Genomic DNA, 22,526 nt, shown 5'->3' on the forward strand with positions numbered 1-22,526 from the left:
TACAGACAGGTTTTTTGGGCATTTAGCATGGACCCTAAAAAATAATACCCATTAAGAGCTTTTAATAACATAAGACTCATTATGGTAGGTATAATATAATGAATTTGTGATTGAGTAAGCTTAGAAAGCAGTAAACTGAATTTTAAAATTAAAGGTATGAGAGTAAATAATATGTTGATTTTAATTACATACAAAATCAGGTTAATAATTTGATAGACTTAGCATTTTAAATAATTCAGTTAATGTTGCCAGCCATTGCATACTAACCGGGAGTCCCATATCAAGAGAGAGAATGAAAAGGTTGTCCTACAGAATTATGGAATGTAGTGCATCCCATGCTTTAAAATCATTCACAAAAATAAACTTATAAGTTGGCCTGAGACTTGATTCACCACAATCCCAGATCAATTTTATTATCTTTGCTCTACTAACCTCACAGCACTCAGTTAATGATGATTCTGAAATTCATAAACCCAACACAGTGCAGACACAGGCACTTGTATCTGCTCCATTCTTTTGTAGCTTACAGTTATGATTTCTGTCTATGGACAAGGTTTTTTTCACATTCTGGCATTACTGTGAAACAACAGGGAAAAGTGACTATCATGAACTCCTTATTTTTTAGGAGTCATGCACCATCAGCCATTGGTGGCCACAATTAAGGGGGGGGGGGGAAGTAAGGTTATATATATATTTCCCTTTCTCTCCCCCCCCCCTTTTTACAATTCTGAATTTATGACACAATTGTGATATTTCGAAAGGCGGTATGTTATGTTTGGTGAAGCCGGCTTGAAATATCTCAACGCCTGAATCAATTGAATCAATTAGCTGGAAGTGACTCATGCTCATGTCAAAATAGATTATGAAACAGTTCCAACCCCTCGTTCACTGTGAAGTTTTTTTCAATACACTGATTCTAATTCCTCCCCCCCCCCCCCCCAAATTCCTTCTGAATTTAAAAAAAAAAACCAAATTCCTGTATCCGCCACGGCCTTCAGTGGACTATAAAGAGCACTTTCGCCAATACGACATTGTGACAACACATGGTGTAACCTGCTGGCCAGAAAACAAACAGCATTGCCAACCCAGGGCCAGATTGACTGCCTGTGGGCCCCTAGGCTGAGTCGGTGGTGCGGGCCCTCTCTAGGGGGAAGGATTGAGTATCCCCTTCCAGTGCCTCTTGCCTGGGTCTGGGTGGGTAGTTTATTTTAATTGACCTACAAAACTCATATTTTTGATCAATTTTCTATTTTGAAAAAAAATTAGTTTATTATTAAACTAGACAATTTAACCAAACAGTATTTAGAGGTTAAGGAATTAAGTGACACCAAAACCAATGAAAATCATCGAAAATTATTTATTCAGAAGAGTTTACTTCGGCGCAATTGATCCACACAAAACAACTGGACACTATTTCGACGCGTATTTTAAGAATATAAGAAGATCCAAATCGCAGCATTTTTTTTTTTTCGTGTCGTGTGGTGCGGGCCCCCATTTGTGGTGCAGGCCCATAGGCTACAGCCTGGATAGCCTGCGCGTGAATACGGCCCTGTGCCAACCTTCAAAAAGATGTACCTAATAGCAGCAGGTACGGTACTTCCACGACACATCTGCCTGTAACATCCAATTACGAGTTGAGACACTTCTTAAATTCCCCCTCCCCCTCCTTCCAGGCACAGATTGTTTTTAAACATCTTAGCTCTCTGAATATGGCATTTAATGGAAGTAATTTCGTGAGCGGAACATAATTTTTTTTTTTTTTTTTGGAAAATGGAAATATGACCCTAAAATATGGTGCTGCCGTATGTGGAATTCTCAAAAATCTCGAAAAAAAAAATGACATCCTCATGATTCAACGGTTTATATTAACTTTCGCGAACATTGGGAGATGTACTAAGCGTATTGATGTGCCAAACCAAATTTTATAACAGTACAACACAATCCTTTAATACTTTATATTATAATTTATAGTCATAAAACAAAATAATGACAACTTAAAAAAATATGCATTACAAATTTTGACACTCATTAGTTAACATTGAAATGTAGAGATAATGCATCATTGAGATACAAGAAATTATTTGCCTACATATATTCCATGCCATGTTGATGAAATAATTTTGTTTAATCAGCTCAGTAAGGGTAAGGTTTATTTTTAGAAAGTATTTACCGACTGATTTCTGTTGTTTAAGCTAAAACAAATATACATACATATACTTTGTGTTATAATGCACCCGCGTGGTAGTGAATAATTTCTATAAAACTTTAGGCCCCTTCTGGGAGGGGTTTTCTCAGAGTGGTAAACTGATTGCCTTGCACTAACAACAAACAAATAATCAACAGTGAAAGTACCATCAAACGAGACGTTTCCCGAACGATTGTTATGAAAACACTTTATTCAAATAGTAAATTCAAGGCGATCAACAACAATTGCAGAAGATAATTACACATGTTCAATTTATAACACATTAATAATTGATACATGATTTATACACGGTCCCATTAGACACACGGGGCAGAAGACCCTTATTACACGACGCGATGTCAACTTGAAATCAGAAAAAAGGTTTACATGCAGTATATTGTCGCGGGTTGAAATTTAGCAGGGTTGTTGAAATCAAATTTAGGGACTTTACTGACGGGACTCTGGGCTGGCTGCTCTGTTCACTCGTCAGCGCAAGTGGCGTGACCATGTAATTGGGGCACGGGGCCGGCGCGGCGCGCTGCGGGCTTGCAGAATTTTGTTTGTTTGTTTGGCCGCGCGCTGGCGCAGCCACGGGCCGCAGTTACTGGGGCGCGCTGTCGTAACAAGCCGCGCGGTGTGGCCTGCACATTGGGGTAGAGGGGGGGTAGTCTTCCCAGATGTTCTAGTTAGTTGTTTAGTAAATTTGACTTCAATAACGAGCTTTTGTTATGGTAGGCGCGGCAGGGCGCGCGAATTTAAGCGCAAGTGAGTGGTGACTCGGGGCTCACTCAGGCGGAGGCTATGCGTCTCACCTGTGGTCACGAGTTGTTAGTTCGTTCGTGATGTAGGAATTCAAGCTTTCGGGCGGAAGCTATGGTCGACGCCAGAGGCCACGAGTCGTTTAATTTAAGTTAGGTCATAATGTAGTCGTCAAGCTTTCGGGCGGAGGCTATGGCCCTCGTCAGGGGTCACGCGTCATAGTTTTTAAAATGTAATGTTCGTTCGGGATTTCAAGGGCAGGAGAGGCCCCTACGTTATTTTTTTAAAGTAATCGATCAAGAAAGGCTTTTCGGAAAATGTGAGTATGGACTTATCTTTGTTTTAATTTTAAGTATTAATTATGATTTGAGGTATTCGGAAGGACTAGGGAAGTGTTTAGTGAAGTTCTCTCATTCTCTCTCTTGTAAGGTCGTTCAATCGTTAAGGAAGTAAAGAGATTATTGTTTTAAATTGTAATCCCGCTATTTAAATGTTCTTTAAAATGATGTTGAGTATTTGACTTTAAGAATAAAATAATTTTAATTAAGTATTATGTTATTTTGCAAAATCTCCTTAGTTCAGCTCTCACCAGACATCCTGTACGGGATGACGAACCTATGATCCTAGGTACAGTAAAGTATTTTATGAAGTTAAGACTAGTTGATGCCAAGCGAGTTGTTTCTATGTAAAGAGCTACGATTCTCTCCCCCCTCCGAAAGTGGCACGTGACAGAAATGGCGGTGGCACCGGCTAGGTGCACGTGACAATATCATATATAAAATGTCGCTAGTGTTGTCAGCTACCACCGAAGAAACGACAAGAGGGGAAAGCGAGGGGTGGGAAGGGGTTTGGGGCAAAGGCGGATGGAGGGAGTGAGAGGGGGGGAAGGCCGTGTGCACGGGCGCCCATGCAGCCCGTTGCAATAATATGTATTTTAAAGTGTTTCAGGTTTATTTAATTTTACTGTATATATTGGACAGCAAATTTTATTTGGAAAAATACTTAAAAGATAGCACCACATTTGTATTGCTTCAGAAAACCCACCAAATGTTAAATATGTTTAATGCCATGTTTGTTCCAACACAATTTTCCTGGATAATAAATTATAGGTATTTTTAAAGTAGTGATTATATCTTGTTACGAATATTCAAGATTACAAAATTTATGCCATAGTTTAAATGCAATTAAGTTTACTTTGAATGTGCCTAGTATAACTTCTAGCGTTTGCTAAAGTTATATATACGGGTGCATGTTAACACATGTGATCCACCATCTGAAAACTTCAGCTAACGGCTATAGCAGTTTCTGCATGCATGTGCATTAGACTTTCAAACTGTTAAATTTCTGTTATGTATGTAATGTTCACTTATTTCATTGCATTTCTGTTGCATAGTACAATTTCACCCTCAACACCATTAAAAGAAGTATAAGCTCAAAAATGCAGGCAATATAATTCCTGTCTAGGGGCAAATTTATAGGTTCAGAGTTGAAACATTTACATGTGACACGTTCGGTACTCCTGTTGCTCTGTTTTAAAAAGGGGAAAAATTATATCAATTTTTCCCTAAAATGAATACTTATACGTAGTATATTCATCATGCTCAGCATTTTTTTTTTTTTCCAAATTTTGTATTACAAGTTTATGTCCAAAATGAGAAAACATGAATTTGCTCGTAACTGAGATTGTATTACATCACTGGAGAGTAAGCCTCATTCAGATTTGTTATTTGCCATCCATATCCTATAGCATAGCTATTATTTGAATTTCAAATAATTTTTTCTGAATGTATTGTGCTTACAAAAATAATGTTGAATCATGGGATTTGATTTATGGGAAAATTAATTACTGATGAATTTATAGCATAAATTTTCACCATTAGTGAAATATATTTTTTCTTACAAAAATGAGAAAGAAGGTGAAAAATACAAAATGTGAGATATTCAAGAATTACTAGTAGTAGAGCTACCGTTAAACATATAAAAAAAAGTGATAATTTGGCCACATTAGCACTGAAACCAGTCACAGGATATGTTTGGACTTTTTAGACTTAGATCATTTTCAAACAAGTTTTTGTTTTAAATGTTTTTGTAACAGGTAGTAGAGTTGTGTGCTTGTTCCATGATTAATGTTTTGTTCCGAGGATAGTAGATGCGAGGCAACGAGGCAGACCAGCTTGCCGGCGGGTGGGGCGCGGTCTATCAGGTTTACACGCCTATGCGTACTAGCAGCGGCGCCTAGCCACACCCCTTCCCCTGCTCCCTCCCTTCCTCAGGACTTTCTCTACGGCTCTGGAAGGTTCGGCGTGTTCCCAGAGCCCCGCCTGTGTGAAGTTGCGTAACTATGATGCCGTTGTTCTGGGAGCTTCGGGTGTCTAGTTGACCCTGATGACTCAACACTTCAAAGGGGTTCGAGACCATTCTGGAAGGGGGCTGTGGTGTGTATGTGAATATGTAAAGGAAATCGAAAATGGAACGTGACACAAAGATGGCGGACCCACGTGTATCAACATAAACACGTAGTCTATGTAGTCATTTTCGAAAACATTAGGGGACTTACCAAACGTATTGGTGTTCCACATGAATCTTTGTGAAAGTGAAACTAACTTGAAATATATTTGGCAAGCTAAAATAGTCGTAGTAAAAAGTAATCTGAAGTTTTAAAATACCTAAGGAAACTGGCATTCCACTGATTGTGTTACATATTCTCCTTACAATATGTAAACAGGCTCGCAGGACAACAGTAAAGCGCACTTTTGTTAACCTCACGGGACGTGGCTCGAATCTCGTCACTGAATTTATTTTACTTTACAATATAATTATATAGTGTAACAGTAATATTGAATAAGCTCAATGAGGTTAAGGTTTGTTGTAGGACGTATTTTCAGACTTATTTCAGCAGTAATGTGCTCACGGTCGACAGAAACAGCTCGCTATCGTCATTTTAACCAACTATCAGTTATTTGACAACTATCAGGAAGTGGCAGTTATTCTTTATTTCCTAATTGTTTGGTTTTAATATATTAACATTTTAAGGTTGTTTTTTGAGTGCGTGAATAGGCTATAGCGTCTGCACGTCAAAGTTCAGCGGAACATGAGCTAAATTATGTCATTCATTCAAGCAGTAGAAATTTCTTCGTAATTATGCAAAAAAAATTCTAGTATTTGGTTCAAAATATATTTAATTACATCTGCAAACGTGACAACATATTATTTTCTTTTGAAAAAAAGGAAAATTTAAATGCCAATGTTAAAATTACGCCATTTTGATGGCTGTAATGATTTTATAGTCGCTCTTTGAAATTGGAATAGGAATAATTGAAAACAGATCTTCATGCCCAGTAACTGATAATGTTAAAAATATAAATAACCAGTTATTCATACGGAACCATATATCTGGTATTGGAAAGTAATAACTTCGCGCATCCCTAGCTGTATAATGGTGGCAAAACAACGTTTGCGATTCAGGCAGCGAATTCTAGCGGCGAGCGCAGAAAGTATGTGTGTGAATCGCATCCAGAAATGTTGGTATTTGAAAAGCGAATATATTATTAATCGATTTATTTATAACGCTCGGCTTTATATATTCGCGTCCAAATTGCATATTACAAGTTTATTTGTAAAATACACCTCATGAGAACCTCGTCGTCACCGAGGTTAGACGTTTAAACATAACTGGCCCCCATGTTTTTTTTTTAATTCAGTGAAATCATTTTACAACCGACAAATTCGCGTGGTGATAGAACGTCACTGAATTAAATATAACCCAGACGCTCAGTACTCCTTAAATAATTTGTCTATTATTTATCGTAAAAATATTGATAAGTGGCAACGTCAAAGACGTACCTACTTTAGACCAAAAACAGCACATTTGGTTGAACTTCTCTGAGATTTGCGGGAAGTCAGGAAATGTGTTAGGGTTGAATGAAACATTCGATACTTATAACTTATCTCCAAATAACCTGCTTTCGTATTTTTTTTTTAAAAAATCTGCGTTTAATTTAGACTATTTAGTTACAGTTACGTTTCAGAGATAAAACGAATTGGTCTAAATTAAGTATAACATGATATTGATCCCCGATTAAATGTGGTTTATTAATACGCTTGAGTACCCGTTCAAGGTTCCACTACCCCCTTTTCACGACCCGAAACCGAAAGCTAAGTTAGAAAATAACCATGTCAGGATAACCAGTGGGAATTTTTTTTTTTTAACAAGGGTCAAGCATAAGGACTTTCAAACTGAAACTGTCCACATTGTTCAGATAAATATTTGTATGCACGCCCTACATTACGCGTTTAAATGTCATCTTGTAATCTGACTAAACGTAGCAAGTTTTACAAATAATACGATTCAAAAGGATGAATTTTTTTCCCTGCCGTCTAGTACAGTTAAGTTAATCTTCATAACAGAGGCTTTACTCACGTGAAACATGCACATGGCTCTCTACTAGTCGACACTTCAACTCGCTGAACGCACAGATGTGGTCTTGCGAGAACCTGACAGAGTACAATGTCTTGCTGTCTGGTTCGGTAACCGACAGGTGGCTCTGCTATCTAGCGGACAAGCGAGAACTAACTCCATGGACTACCGGAGGAGGGGTGCTGTCACAAATTAGAAACACACAACTTAGAAACACATAACTTATAAACACACAAGATAGTATCTTCTAAGTTATGCCTGTTCTAAGTTATGATAGTTCTATGTTATGACTTTCTACGTTACAATGTTTCTAAGTTGTGAGGTTCTGCGTTAAGTGTTTCTAAGTTATGACAGTTCTAAGTTGTGAGTTTCTAAGCTGTGATAGTTCTAAGTTATGATTTTTCTAAGTTACGACGTTTCTAAGTTGTGTGATTCTGCGTTGTGTTTCTAAGTTATGACAGTTCTAAGTTGTGAGTTTCTAAGCTGTGATAGTTCTAAGTTATGATTTTTCTAAGTTACGACGTTTCTAAGTTGTGTGATTCTGCGTTGTGTTTCTAAGTTACATGTTTCTAAGTTATGATCGTTCTAACTTATGACAGTTCTAAGATACGTTGATTTTTTTCGAGGTTTCTAAGTTATGACTGTTCTAAGTTGTGTGTTTCTAAGTTATGTGTGGTTCCCTCTGAAGGACACGGCACCTGGAAACTGTTTCTAATTTCTAGTCCAGACTATCGTCTCCGTCCGTCAAGCCACGCAGCTTGACAAGCTAGTCACAACAGGACCTCTCTCCGTCCGTCAAGCCACGCAGCTGGACAAGCTAGTCACAACAGGACCTCTCTCCGTCCGTCAAGCCACGCAGCTGGACAAGCTAGTCACAACAGGACCTCTCTCCGTCCGTCAAGCCACGCAGCTGGACAAGCTAGTCACAACAGGACCTCTCTCCGTCCGTCAAGCCACGCAGCTGGACAAGCTAGTCACAACAGGACCTCTCTCCGTCCGTCAAGCCACGCAGCTGGACAAGCTAGTCACAACAGGACCTCTCTCCGTCCGTCAAGCCACGCAGCTGGACAAACAAGTCACAACAGGACCTCTCTCTGTCCGTCAAGCCACGCAGCTGGACAAGCTAGTCACAACAGGACCTCTCTCCGTCCGTCAAGCCACGCAGCTGGACAAGCTAGTCACAACAGGACCTCTCTCCGTCCGTCAAGCCACGCAGCTGGACAAGCTAGTCACAACAGGACCTCTCTCCGTCCGTCAAGCCACGCAGCTGGACAAGCTAGTCACAACAGGACCTCTCTCCGTCCGTCAAGCCACGCAGCTGGACAAGCTAGTCACAACAGGACCTCTCTCCGTCCGTCAAGCCACGCAGCTGGACAAGCTAGTCACAACAGGACCTCTCTCCGTCCGTCAAGCCACGCAGCTGGACAAGCTAGTCACAACAGGACCTCTCTCCGTCCGTCAAGCCACGCAGCTGGAAAAGCTAGTCACAACAGGACCTCTCTCCGTCCATCAACGCCACGCAGCTGGACAAGCTAGTCACAACAGGACCTCTCTCCGTCCGTCAAGCCACGCAGCTGGACAAGCTAGTCACAACAGGACCTCTCTCCGTCCGTCAAGCCACGCAGCTGGACAAGCTAGTCACAACAGGACCTCTCTCCGTCCGTCAAGCCACGCAGCTGGACAAGCTAGTCACAACAGGACCTCTCTCCGTCCGTCAAGCCACGCAGCTGGACAAGCTAGTCACAACAGGACCTCTCTCCGTCCGTCAAGCCACGCAGCTGGACAAGCTAGTCACAACAGGACCTCTCTCCGTCCGTCAAGCCACGCAGCTGGACAAGCTAGTCACAACAGGACCTCTCTCCGTCCGTCAAGCCACGCAGCTGGACAAGCTAGTCACAACAGGACCTCTCTCCGTCCGTCAAGCCACGCAGCTGGACAAGCTAGTCACAACAGGACCTCTCTCCGTCCGTCAAGCCACGCAGCTGGACAAGCTAGTCACAACAGGACCTCTCTCCGTCCGTCAAGCCACGCAGCTGGACAAGCTAGTCACAACAGGACCTCTCTCCGTCCGTCAAGCCACGCAGCTGGACAAGGTAGTCACAACAGGACCTCTCTCCGTCCGTCAAGCCACGCAGCTGGACAAGCTAGTCACAACAGGACCTCTCTCCATCCGATAAAATATCTTCTAAAGTAAGTGCTACGAACAACCAGTGTTTTTTTTTTCTCTCTCAGAAGCATATTTCGATGTTGTTTATTATTTATGGCGTGTTTTAGTTCGTATTGTGTAAGTGCCCAGGGTTTTCCCTAGGTCTATGCAGGTTTTATCTGGGCCCAACCTATCTCTAGTTATAGTCTAGATTTATGAGTGTGGGGAGTTAGTCATGGCATCAGTCGCTGCCATGGCTGGCCAATCCCCTCCTAGCATATGATGCATGCGACCCTCCCCCTGCATGGCTGACCCCAGCATGACTAGGCGTATAAAAAAGAAAAAAAGAAAAATGTATTAGCATATCCTTGGAAAAATTCAGATTCGTGGTTGATAATAACCGCAATTTTATCACACAAAACATGTGAAAACCTAATGCAAACACCACAGGCCCGTATTCTAGTCAACAATGACTGCCGCAGTATAACCTATCCATCCGTCAAAAGTATGAGTTTGACAAACTTTTGACGGGCTGACGGATGAAATATTTCGGACCCTCTAATTGGCTGCAGGACGCGTGACGGACGGGTGACAGACGTTGTGATTCCGTCATAAGGCATAGCAATATAACTTGTCTCAATTTCGAACGTTTCTAAGGGTGGCAGCAATGGTTTACGTATCATTCGGCCGCTGTTATGTCAACAGGGTTTGCATACAACTTAATGTGTCTGTCAGGGTTCGTAAAAAAAATCACGTGTTGCTTTTTGTGCGACATTTTGGGAAATGGGTAGGTACCACTGGTAAATTCTGCTTTTGGAAACTTTGAAATTTGAGACACGTTACGTGAAACAAGCCGTATCCTAAAAATAGAGGTGAAGCGATTCTTCGTTGAATATCACAACATGAAAGCCCACGAGCCCACATGCCCACGAGCCCACAAGCCCACGAACCCACAATCCCACAAGCCCACGAGCCCACAATCCCACAAGCCCACGAACCCACAATCCCACAAGCCCACGAACCCACAATCCCACAAGCCCACGAACCCACAATCCCACAAGCCCACGAGCTCACAAGCCCACTAGCTCACAAGCCCACTAGCCCACAAGCCCACTAGCCCACAATCCCACAAGCCCACGAGCCCACAATCCCACAAGCCCACGAACCCACAATCCCACAAGCCCACGAGCCCACAATCCCACAAGCCCACGAGCTCACAATCCCACAAGCCCACGAACCCACAATCCCACAAGCCCACGAGCCCACAATCCCACAAGCCCACGAACCCACAATCCCATAAGCCCACGAGCTCACAAGCCCACTAGCTCACAAGCCCACTAGCCCACAAGCCCACGAGCTCACAATCCCACAATCCCACAAGCCCACGAGCCCACAATCCCACAAGCCCACGAGCCCACAATCCCACAAGCCCACGAGCTCACAATCCCACAAGCCCACGAACCCACAATCCCACAAGCCCACGAGCTCACAAGCCCACTAGCTCACAAGCCCACTAGCCCACAAGCCCACTAGCCCACAATCCCACAAGCCCACGAGCCCACAATCCCACAAGCCCACGAACCCACAATCCCACAAGCCCACGAGCCCACAATCCCACAAGCCCACGAACCCACTAGCCCACAAGCCCACTAGCCCACAAGCCCACTAGCCCACAAGCCTACGAACCCACAATCCCACAAGCCCACGAGCTCACAAGCCCACTAGCTCACAAGCCCACTAGCCCACAAGCCCACTAGCCCACAAGCCCACTAGCTCACAAGCCCACTAGCCCACAAGCCCACTAGCCCACAAGCCCACTAGCCCACAAGCCTACGAACCCACAATCCCACAAGCCCACGAGCTCACAAGCCCACTAGCTCACAAGCCCACTAGCCCACGAACCCACAATCCCACAAGCTCACAAGCCCATAAGCCTACGAACCCACAATCCCACAAGCCCACGAGCCCACAATCCCACAAGCCCACGAGCCCACAATACCACAAGCCCACAAGCCTACGAACCCACAATCCCACAAGCCCACGAGCCCACAATCCCACAAGACCACAAGCCCACAAGCCCACGAGCCCACAAGCCCACAAGCCCACAATCCCACAAGCCCACGAGCCCACAATCCCACAAGCCCACAAGCCTACGAACCCACAATCCCACAAGCCCACGAGCCCACAATCCCACAAGCCCACGAGACCACAAGCCCACAAGCCCACAATCCCACAAGCCCACGAGCCCACAATCCCACAAGCCCACTAGCACACAAGCCTACTAGCCCATAAGCCCACTAGCTCACAAGCTATGTAGTTGTTTCGCTTCTTAGGCTCCCGGCTTAACAACTTGTCAGTGATTAGGCCCTCCAGAAAGCCGTGGCCGAATAAAAAAATCTCGCCAGCCCTTCTCTCCGTAATTTTCTTTCACAATAGCGTTGCGAATGGCAAGTGAAGTATGCGCTAGTGTACTTCTCGTACACTTGCAGCTAGATATTCATTTTTTTGATAGTATATTTGATCATTTAATGTAGTAACGTTTTGTGATAAGATTTGAAAATCATTATTTTTTTTTGGCTATAATTCTAAAACGATTTTAAAACAACATATATTCATACAAGTCAACTTGGAAGGTTCGTAATATAGTTTTTACATGCATATATACCTAACTACATAACCGATTATTTCCTTCGATACATAAGCATTCAAAACAATTGTATATTTTTTTTCTCAAATATTAGCTGGGATAAATTAATTTTATGTAAAAGTTTACGAGCTACAATGTGTCCATAAAAGTTTGTCCTAGTTATAAATTTTAATATTATAAACTGTAAGCGATATAGAGTTTTTGTTCCAGGTCACAAATAAAGAGTAACTGACACCTATCTGACAAGGGCATGCGAAAATAATGCTTAGCTGTTTTCTCGCTTGCAGCGCCACCTACGCAAAATGGTGACTTGTGATCTACAATTTCGTTTAAAGTTTAGTTGAGTTCCCCCCCCCCCCCCCCCCCCACCCAATGTCAAATTTGGCAAAAACACCCGCCGACGGTCGTGAAGATAGAAGATAGAGTTCTTCTTCGCTGGTCTTCACGTTCACGTGACATGACGCCATGCGATTTTAAGTAAATTTCAAAGAAATATTACCTATTGTAGCCGTTACCATTGTGCGACATTCATAAAAAGTTTATATAGTTTTTCGATTTATGGTCCATAGACCCCAAAACCAAAAGTTTATATATATCACAATTTTGTGGACACTATACTATCGCAATTTTTCACAAATCGCTTCTAATCTGATACATTAATTCTAGTAGTGAAACATGATGGTCGAGTTCGTTAATGGGCAATATCCGAAAAAAGGGGTAGAAATGGGCTAGTTTTTTTTTTTAAAACCGATAAATCACTGTAACTCTCATAATATGGACAACATAACATCCGTTTGAACGTATAGTATTATAACTCGTATGAGTAATACCAAAATATTTTGTCTGAATAAGTTTTTGATTCGACCAACCATAACTGCAAGGGGTTGAAAGAACAAGGATTGGGAGACAAAAAAAAATCATAGCTCCCTCTATAGGAACAAAATCGAATTCGTGCAGATATTGTTTTACGTAATTGTATAATTTTTATCTAAAACTTTTGTATGAAAGAATTTTTGATTATATGAACAATTCCTGCAAGGGATTAAAAAAATAAGAGCTAGAATTTAAAAAAAATTCACAACTCCCTTAGTAATTTCAATGTAAATTCTGTTAAAAAAAAATTCTAAATCTTATAATTTCTATCTAAAACTTTTGTCTGAAACAATTTTTGATAATACGCATAATTGTTGCAGAGGTTTGAAAAAATAAAGGGGTATAATTTAAAAAAAAAATATATATACCTACCATGTACACTGTTGAATCCACCCTGTTTTATTGTAAACCTTAAATTATTATCTACAACTTTCTTCTGAAAAAAAAATTTACGCTGACAGCCATTACTTAAAGGGCTAAAATAAACAAGGGCTGGGAAAAAAATCAGAACTCCCGTCGTAGGCACAACAAAGTATTCGTACGAATTTTTTATTAAATTTATAATTTTTATCTAAAAATTTTGTCTCAAACAATTTTTGATAAGACAGACCATTGCTGCAAGGGTTTTACACTATTAAAACCGGTAATTTATGTAGTAAAACCTAAAAATAATATCTACAACTTTCGCCGAAATTATTTTTTATATGACCAACCATTACTGCATGGGGTAGAAAATAACAGGTTTTCAAAAAAAAATTCATAACTCCCTTAATATGCATACTATTAAATCCGTCCGAATTGTTTATAAAGCGTATAAATATTATCGCAGGCTTAGCGGCCATTGTCTGGAGTTTCTTGACTTTCTGGGTTGCAGCCGCGTCCTTGGCGAAAATATCACCGACGATTCGGTAACTTCTCCCTGATGATGGCGCCTGCAACGTCGACCGAAACGTTGGTGATATCTTTCGCCTCCGACGCGGCTACAACCCAAAGCCCAAGCAACGTCAAAGTGTAGAATGTTAGCAGTCAGAGTTCAGTTCACTGCTGAGTTTTAAAACAGCTGAATTATTGCATAATAAGACTTAACTATGTATCGCGAAATTGACCGCGAGTGTAAGTACATGTATTAATTAACTGGCATCTTGCCAACATGCCCCGGGCACTACAGAAGCACGGCAGGACCAACAGTATCCTGAAGTCATTATTAGAGACCCGTAAAATTCGCGATTTCAAATCCCTAAAGGATAGACTCCATGATCCTCTATGCACTCGTGCAAATTACATCTGCTGATTGGTTACCGACTCGTAACACCTGTTGACTGGAATGATCGTGATTCGCTAATTCTTCTGTTAAAGATTTTTCATTGGCCCAGAGTCCATAAGATAAACTGTGGCCCAATCACTGAAGCAAAATAATGTCAAAAGTATTTGGAATCTATCCTACCGCGAAATGAATCAGCGAATTTTACAGATCTCTAGTCATTATTGTATTAAAGAAAACTCGCGAGCCTTCACGAAGCCATGCTTTTAGCTAGTGTGCCACTGACATCTGGGACATTACTTTATGGACACCCTGTACTCAGGTGGTTATTTGCGGCAATAGAAGCCGACAAGGACGCCTTTCCGAAGTGAAGTACCCAGGCCTACCTGGGTTCGGACACGGCCCAAAACAGCACACTGTCGCCTGATAGACGACTGGGAGAAGAAACCAGTTCCCAAGTACATAATTATATTCGACCATGAGACGTTTGCTTGCGGCGCGGTGGTGCGAACCACTTCATGACGACGCGATGCGAAGGTGAAAAATAAAAATCGTGCCACGTGACTTTAAAAAAAAATAGCCACTTTGTTTTTAAATGCGTAATATGACATCATTTCTACGTCGAATGTGCGTAAGAAAATGATTTTAGTATTACAGTGTAAACTCTATATAACGTCACTTATCGGACTGAGCAATTTTCGGCGTTATAGAGAGTGGTCGTTAAATGGAAAGAAATAAAAGTATAATTTTACTGTTCTATAATAATATGTACATATTTACTGATATAGTACACATTTTACATGTCTATAAAACCATGATAGCATCGCTTGATCTAGATCTTCGTATTGAGGTTTCTTTAATTTCTTAGCAGATTTTCCATCCTCCTCTGCTTGCAGAATTTTTTCTTTGTTTTTCCATATTGTAGATACGGTAGAGCGGCTAAATCCAAAGCGTCTTCTAACATCACCGATCTTTTCTCCCGCCTCTACTGAGCGTATTAATAAATATTTTTCGTCAATACACAAAGATTTTCGTTTACTCGCCATGTTTACAGTTGGAAAGTCTGTAAGCAACTGCGATAATGATAACGTGTAACAACTTGACAAAAGTCTAGTGTCCAAGGTAAACATGTGCAAGTTCATCATACAAATACAAAAGACAAAATTTATTAGAATCTCCGGTACGTCAGTCGAAGTAAACACGTGCTAGATAATACAACAAAACAGCAAACAACGTACACAGCTACAGTTCTTATCAACTTCGGCAACTTAGTGCTTAATGTTTTATAATGCTGTATTGCTGTCGTTAGAGTGAGCGTGACGCTATATAGAGTGTATTATTGTATAGAAAACAAGGTAAACCAACCAAAGTCAAGCAATTTCGACGTTTTAAGGAGTTTGTCGTTAAATCGAGTGACGTTATAAAGAGTTTACACTGTATATCAGCACGATGTCTGCATGATATCGTTTATCCTTACATAATTTTTTAGTCACAACAGATGTCAGTGGTATGTAAAAATTACGTACAAATTCATTACCTAGCTATGACTTACCAGTGATGTCAGACATAGGTAATGTATTTACGTGGTCAAATTAACTTCACTTACTGCTACTACAGCATGTCGGTGATGGGAAACTCATAAGATTTTACCCATCCAATAAATATAGTTTAAAAAACTAAAGAAACATGCTTTTAAAGATTATCAAACTAAAAAGTAAAAAATAATTTTAAAATTTAATTTATGACAATAGTATATAAGCAATACTAGTATAAATGAGAAAAAAGCTTGAGGCGCTTTGTGCCATATTTTTTGTACATTAAGCGCCCCATGTTTTTTTCTCATTTATACTAGTATTGCTTATATACTATTGTCATAAATTAAATTTTAAAATTATTTTTTACTTTTTAGTTTGATAATCTTTAAAAGCATGTTTCTTTAGTTTATTAAATTATATTTATTTTTAACTTTTTAGTTTGATATTCTTTAAAATCATTTTTTTTAGTTTTTTAAACTATATTTATTTTTAACTTTTTAGTTTGATATTCTTTAAAAGCATGTTTTTTTTTAGTTTTTAAACTATATTTATGTATAATTATCATAGGGAAATGAGTTATTGACACTAACTATTACCATCTGAGATAGCTATTTGGAGTTGCAACGTCACAAAGAAATGGTAAAGTCTCTCCGAATCATTTACAGTTAGATGTATGGATATAATCTTAGAATTTACCGAAAAAAAAAAAAAAAGATTTACGGCGTGGCCGGAAGTAGAACCCACGTTCGCTGAATCCGAAAGCTGACGTCACAGAAGTTGCGCGCCTTAGACCACTCGGCTAACGAACGTAATGAAATTAGTGGGACATTTTACAGTGATGAGCCACTCACTCTTAGTCGTAAGAGTTACAGACGGACAGACAAACATACAGGTGAAGCTAATATAAAGCATGTAAAAAAGAGTCCAGCACGCACATGATACAGTCGAGTATATACAATGTATTAGTGTATATATGCGTATACATGGACCTACACAGGCCGCTGCGATTCGCCAGTCTGGCGCAACACGTCACTAGCATGTCGGTGACGCGAACCCATAAGTTTTGCCCCTACCAAAAATCGCTCAACGCGGCTAAATAAGTTTTCACTTCAAAAAATCGTGCCACGTGACTAAAAAAAAACTAGTGTGACTGGCACGATGATATGGATAAGGGCTGTTCGAATCACTTGTCACGTGCACAGACCGGGTGTGTACACTAAAAAAAAAAGTTTTTTTTAGCACTGCAACATATTTTACCCTACAAATTTTTTTTATTTAGTTGCAAGAAAATTATTAGGTACTGCCAACGAAAGTCTTACTATTAGATATATTCAAAAGCCGCATTATTATTTAGCGATTAGTTTGCAAATGTCTGTATACTTTTTTTTTATAAATTTCACAATTAAACTAAAATGCATTAATCTCTCTGTTGCTCGAAACTTCATCTTGACTAGCGATCGAAGGTCTCCATCCAATTGATTGCTTTGAAGGAAGGGCATTAATACTAAACACAGAAAAAAAACAAAATTGAAAGTTATTAAAAATACTGTTCATTAAGAAATTCGTTTTTCTTTCCAATAAACGAACATATAGTTAAATCTCTTGAACTCAGTAGCATGAAAGTCAAAAAGAAATACTGTTTACTGCTCTTAAGAGGATTCATCACAGCTGCTGAGCCTGTGATTCGCAGAGTCTCGGAATATCATTTGCATAATTATTCATATTTTTTATAAACTACAAAACCACTTTATCGAAAACTAAATACCCATTGATTTTTGTGGACAAAATGTTATCATTTGTATGTTTAAATCTCTTGTGTTTGTTAATGAAAGTGCTAGTATTCAGCCTAGTTTTCATAAGTTCTAATGAAATATTTCTCGAATATTTTTTTTTATAAAAGCATAGTTAAGCCCTTTATGAAACTATTTTTCGGGGTTCCCTCATTGTCGTTACTGAAAGTTTTGAGAAAAAAATGTATTTTTCTAAAGTAATGCGCACGTTGCTGGGTGAATAAGTGTTGCGTGCGGGGGGAACAGGGTGTGAGCCAGGGAAGACAAGCAGACGGCGAGAGACACTCTGCACGAGCCTGCCAACAAGAAGGGGGGTGCTGTCACAACTTAGAAACACACAACTTAGAATCTTCTCAGTTATTCCTGTTCTAAGTTATGTGGTTCGGCGCTGTGTATTTCTAAGTTGTGATAGTTCTAAGTTATAGGTTTCTAAGTTACGAAGTTTCTAAGTTGTGTGTTTCTGCGTTGCGTGTTTCTAAGTTATGACAGTTCTAAGACGTGAGTTTCTAAGTTATGCGTGGCTCCCAAGAAGAGGGAAGAGTGCAGGGTGGGGGCTGCACTACCTGCGGAGCTGACCCCAGACCGAGGTTCGTATTGGCTGGCTGGCAGCCCGGCGGGAAACAACTGAAGTCGCCCCCGAAACAACCAGCACCTCCCAAACCAGTGCGGACAGCAATGTCCAAGCCCCCAACCCCACCGCATGGTAGACTCTTTTCTGCTCTGTCCAACTCTTCTTCCAGATCCATCCTTCTGTTTTCCGTAACCAACCTGCACGCATAATGTATGACCTCTGCACCCCGCATGAATGAGCCCAGGGTTTTCCCTGTGTCCATGCAGGTTTCAACTGGGCCCAACTTATCTAGTTTAAGTATAGGATAGTCAGTGAGGGGAGTTAGTCATGGCGCCAATCGCAGCCATGGCTGGCCAATCCCCTCCTAGCACATGATGCATGCTACCTCTCCTGCATGGCTAACATGATTAGAGCGTATAGGCTTCGGACTGAGACGCACTTAGTCTCCCTTCTTAACCCGGAACCCTTTCAAACACACTTAGTTTTAGTTAGGTTAGAGGGAAAAAATCGACTGAGGTCCGCCACTGGCGAGAAGAAAGGAGATAGCTGGCATAAATTAATATTATTAGATCCTTTTCCCACTTAGTTCTCACCGAATAGGTAAGGGCATGCATGTTTCGCGAAAAGATCTCGAGACTAGCTGACATTTAGAAAAACACTGTAGCATCGTTTGCGTTCCGTGATTGTGTGAGTTTCTTTCAGGCATATGTCTACTGTTACAACACCAATCACAGTGATTCATTGCGTGGCTCGGTCGAATAAGGCAACGACTTCTCTCGCAGACGGCCGCCAATCACAAGGAAGAAACCGCTAGTGCGGATATACCTTGTTGCAGTCTAATATGTGTTCAGATTTTTTTTTTTCGCGAAGAATGTGTGCTCCTTCAAATAAGTTACTCATTTACACATTGTTAGAATTATTTACGCATATTATATTATTTTTTTGATTTTTACATCAGAAATTTTGAATACTTTTTACTAAAAATGGGAATCCATTTTTTATTAGGTGCACTGCATAATATAAACCTTTTCCACCAATGTTCAGGTTGGGATTCATTACAAAAATCAGAGAAAAATCCTGTTTAAAAAGTATTTTGTTTTTGCAATGAAAATTCAATTAGGAAACCTAACTTAAAAAACACATTGAAAAATATTAATTTTAAGGTGGCTTAATATATATTACCTTTGAATACAAACAATATTCTTAGAAATGCACTGTAAATGGTTTCCTACGTTTTATACATCCTTGCGTGAATTATCTTGCAAAGTCCAAAAAAAAAAAACTAATAGTTAAGTGTAACGTTTTGATGTTGCCCTTTTTTTAAAAGCTTATTCCAATGGTCTACAAGGAAATTTATAGTTCGAAACCTGTATCAATGTTTTAGGTAGACCAGACTCTAACGTTCTTCAAAACCTGCCTCTCTCATTCTATTATCCTTCTGACTGCACCTTAAACAGGCATTTTACTTTCGCTTCAGCTACATTACCTCAATAGTTAGCTGATAAAGTGGAGAACAAGTTTAGTATATTCACTACGAAAACATAATATTCAAATACCCTACAACCTTTTTTCTAATTGTGGCAAAAATCTCATTTTAAATAAGTAGCAGCCAGTTTAAGCTATATTTTATACGGCATATATTTCAGTATATTTTATTATTGATGAAAAACCAGTTAAAAAAATGTTTAATATAAATTATATTTCAATGAAAAAAATGTAAAGTCCCATAAATAATATGACAAATTGTAGCAAATAACTTAATTACTTATATGACTAAAAAAATCGTAGGAATTATGTTTTTGTGTACCTTCATTAAGAATTTTACACATTAAAATCATACTCTTTATACACTGCACTCAGCTCTTTTAAATTCCTGAATGTTAAAAATTCAACTTGATGGTAGGGGTGAATTTCAGGAAGTGATAAATGAGTTGGTTTTATTTGTTTGTTATATTTATCCAATATATTGTCCCCCACGTTTTAAATATCCTTTTTTGTATTATTTTAAAACCATGTTCTACATATTTTCACCCTTTTAGGGGTAGAAGATAAGCCAGTTAAAAAAATTATTTGATACTGAATAGTCGTTTGTTATTCATACCACTTATTAGTTCCTGAATTATACCTTTATTTTATTATAAACCCAAACTTATTATCTAAGCAATCGGATTTTTCCAAATTGAAAAAACACAGTACGTACAATTGTTTGCATATTTTTAATGGTTGACTTAAGATTTTTCACTTCATTAAACTAAAACTACCCCGTTCACACACCTTAGGGATAGAATTTCAGGAAAGGATAAGTTGAAGTAGGATATTGTATGTTTCATATTCGTAATAAATATCGCACCGGGTTCACGTTTCCATAACCGTCGTATATTGTATAGACCGGTTATCACAAATACCGCTCATATGTAATAGCAGCACGGAATTATTAGAAACGGCTCCGATAAAACTTTTTTTGACCTGATTTTAGACAAATAATTTTATTAAAATACTACCCATCTTGTTAAAATCCACTAAACTGTTTATTATATAGTTTCCGAACACTTTAGAAGTTATGCATACATGACATTACCAAAAATAGGTTACCTGAAAAATTTAGAAACCCATATTATTACACTTAGTATATGTTTATACATTTATTTTTGCTTAAACGGCTGAAATCAGCCTGTACATAATTACAAACAAACCTTGACCTTATTAAGCTGACTGAACATTAATATTGGATACTATTATTATATTATAGTGTTGTTAAAAATGTAAATACAGTTATGCCCATTGGCGAAATTTGAACCACGTGCCTTGAGGTTAACAAACGCGCGCTCTTTCTCTGTGCTTGAAAGCTAATTGGGTATTTAGAATGAGAATATGTATTATAATTACTTTAACTCAAATTTCCTTATTTATTATTAAACTTGAGATTATTGACGTGACAACGTCTAATAAATCGATGAACGCCGGCTGCACGCACGAAAAAGTATCCAGTTACGCACATTGTCCCGTTAAGCTGTGTCCCGTTACGCTCATTGTACGCTTGCGTCGCATCTATCTCTCTTCCACTCGATTGGAACAACCATCGATTTGACTTTTTCGAGGCACATTAAACTTGAAACACTCCCATTCGTTTCCTACTTTTCCTATCATCGTCCTATCCTTAACAGAATAACACAGATTGGAAGAAGTTAAATAGCAAACATGTATAAAAGTTATAGTTAAAATAATCTCTTCGTTAAAGTAATAAACATATTTGAATTAATGAGTGCAAATAAAAGTAAATTTATCAATTAAATTGTAGATTTCATTTCACTCCTTCTTTGTATCCATACAAAATAGTGATAATTCAATAAAAATGATTCAATTTTATTCATAAAATTATGCAATCATTTCATCAATGTTTTGTTATGATGTTGTCACGTTAAACTATCGTCCGTAAACGGACTTTACGGACAACCAATTTTTTTTACTATGACTGTTTTAGTTCACCAAATATATTCCAGGGTAGTTTCACTATCATGAAGTTCCGTTTGGAACTCCGATGCGTTTTGTGTGTGCCTTAATGTTTGTGAAAGTGACGGGATTGTGCATCCGCCATCTTTGTGTCACACTTCCGTTCGTCGACTTCCGTCCCGTTATCACGAAATTACTGCCACCGGATGCAGCGTAGCGAGAGCTAAAGGTAAGACTAGTCCATTTCTGCTCGCAGGTGATGGATGAAGATGATTTGAGACAAGGCTGAAGGTTTTTCTTCGGTGTTTTGGAGAGAGAACGGTTCGTGTGTGGATCCAGCGGAGCTGGCCAGCGGGACACACCATGCATCTCTGCAGAAGGGAAGATGACACTTAAGAACTTCACCTGTGCCACAAAGTAGCGTCGCTACGCACGCGAGCAGAGAAACCGCTCGTTAGAAACTCATTTTCGTCCTCTCCAGAGCTCAACTCCCCAACCTCTCTGTTTTTTTATTCTTTTACCTACTTCAGTTTTGTGCTCCTTTCGCCCTCCCATCCAATCTTCCGTTCCTTTCAAAAAGGGGGGGAAAAAAAAAAACATTTCGACAGGAAAATTTTCGTTCGCCTCGCTGGATTCTTTGAGCCGATTGGGCTAACAACTCCGTGCGACTGGGCCTGTTTTCCAAACCAACTTGACGTAATAAAACAAGCCTTCGTTCCGTTTCTGCGTGCAGTGCAAAATTAAACCCGTCCGCACGCAGGCACTTTGAGAGGTAATTAGGAAGAAAAATAGTGATACAGAGTTTAACATTTTATTCAAAATCTCGGTGTATGAAATTGGTCGTAAACAATTATTTGTTTAATGTGTTTTTATGTATTTGCTGAAATCCGGT

Source organism: Bacillus rossius, chromosome 15, assembly GCF_032445375.1.
Source record: "Bacillus rossius redtenbacheri isolate Brsri chromosome 15, Brsri_v3, whole genome shotgun sequence".
NCBI lineage: Eukaryota > Metazoa > Arthropoda > Insecta > Phasmatodea > Bacillidae > Bacillus > Bacillus rossius.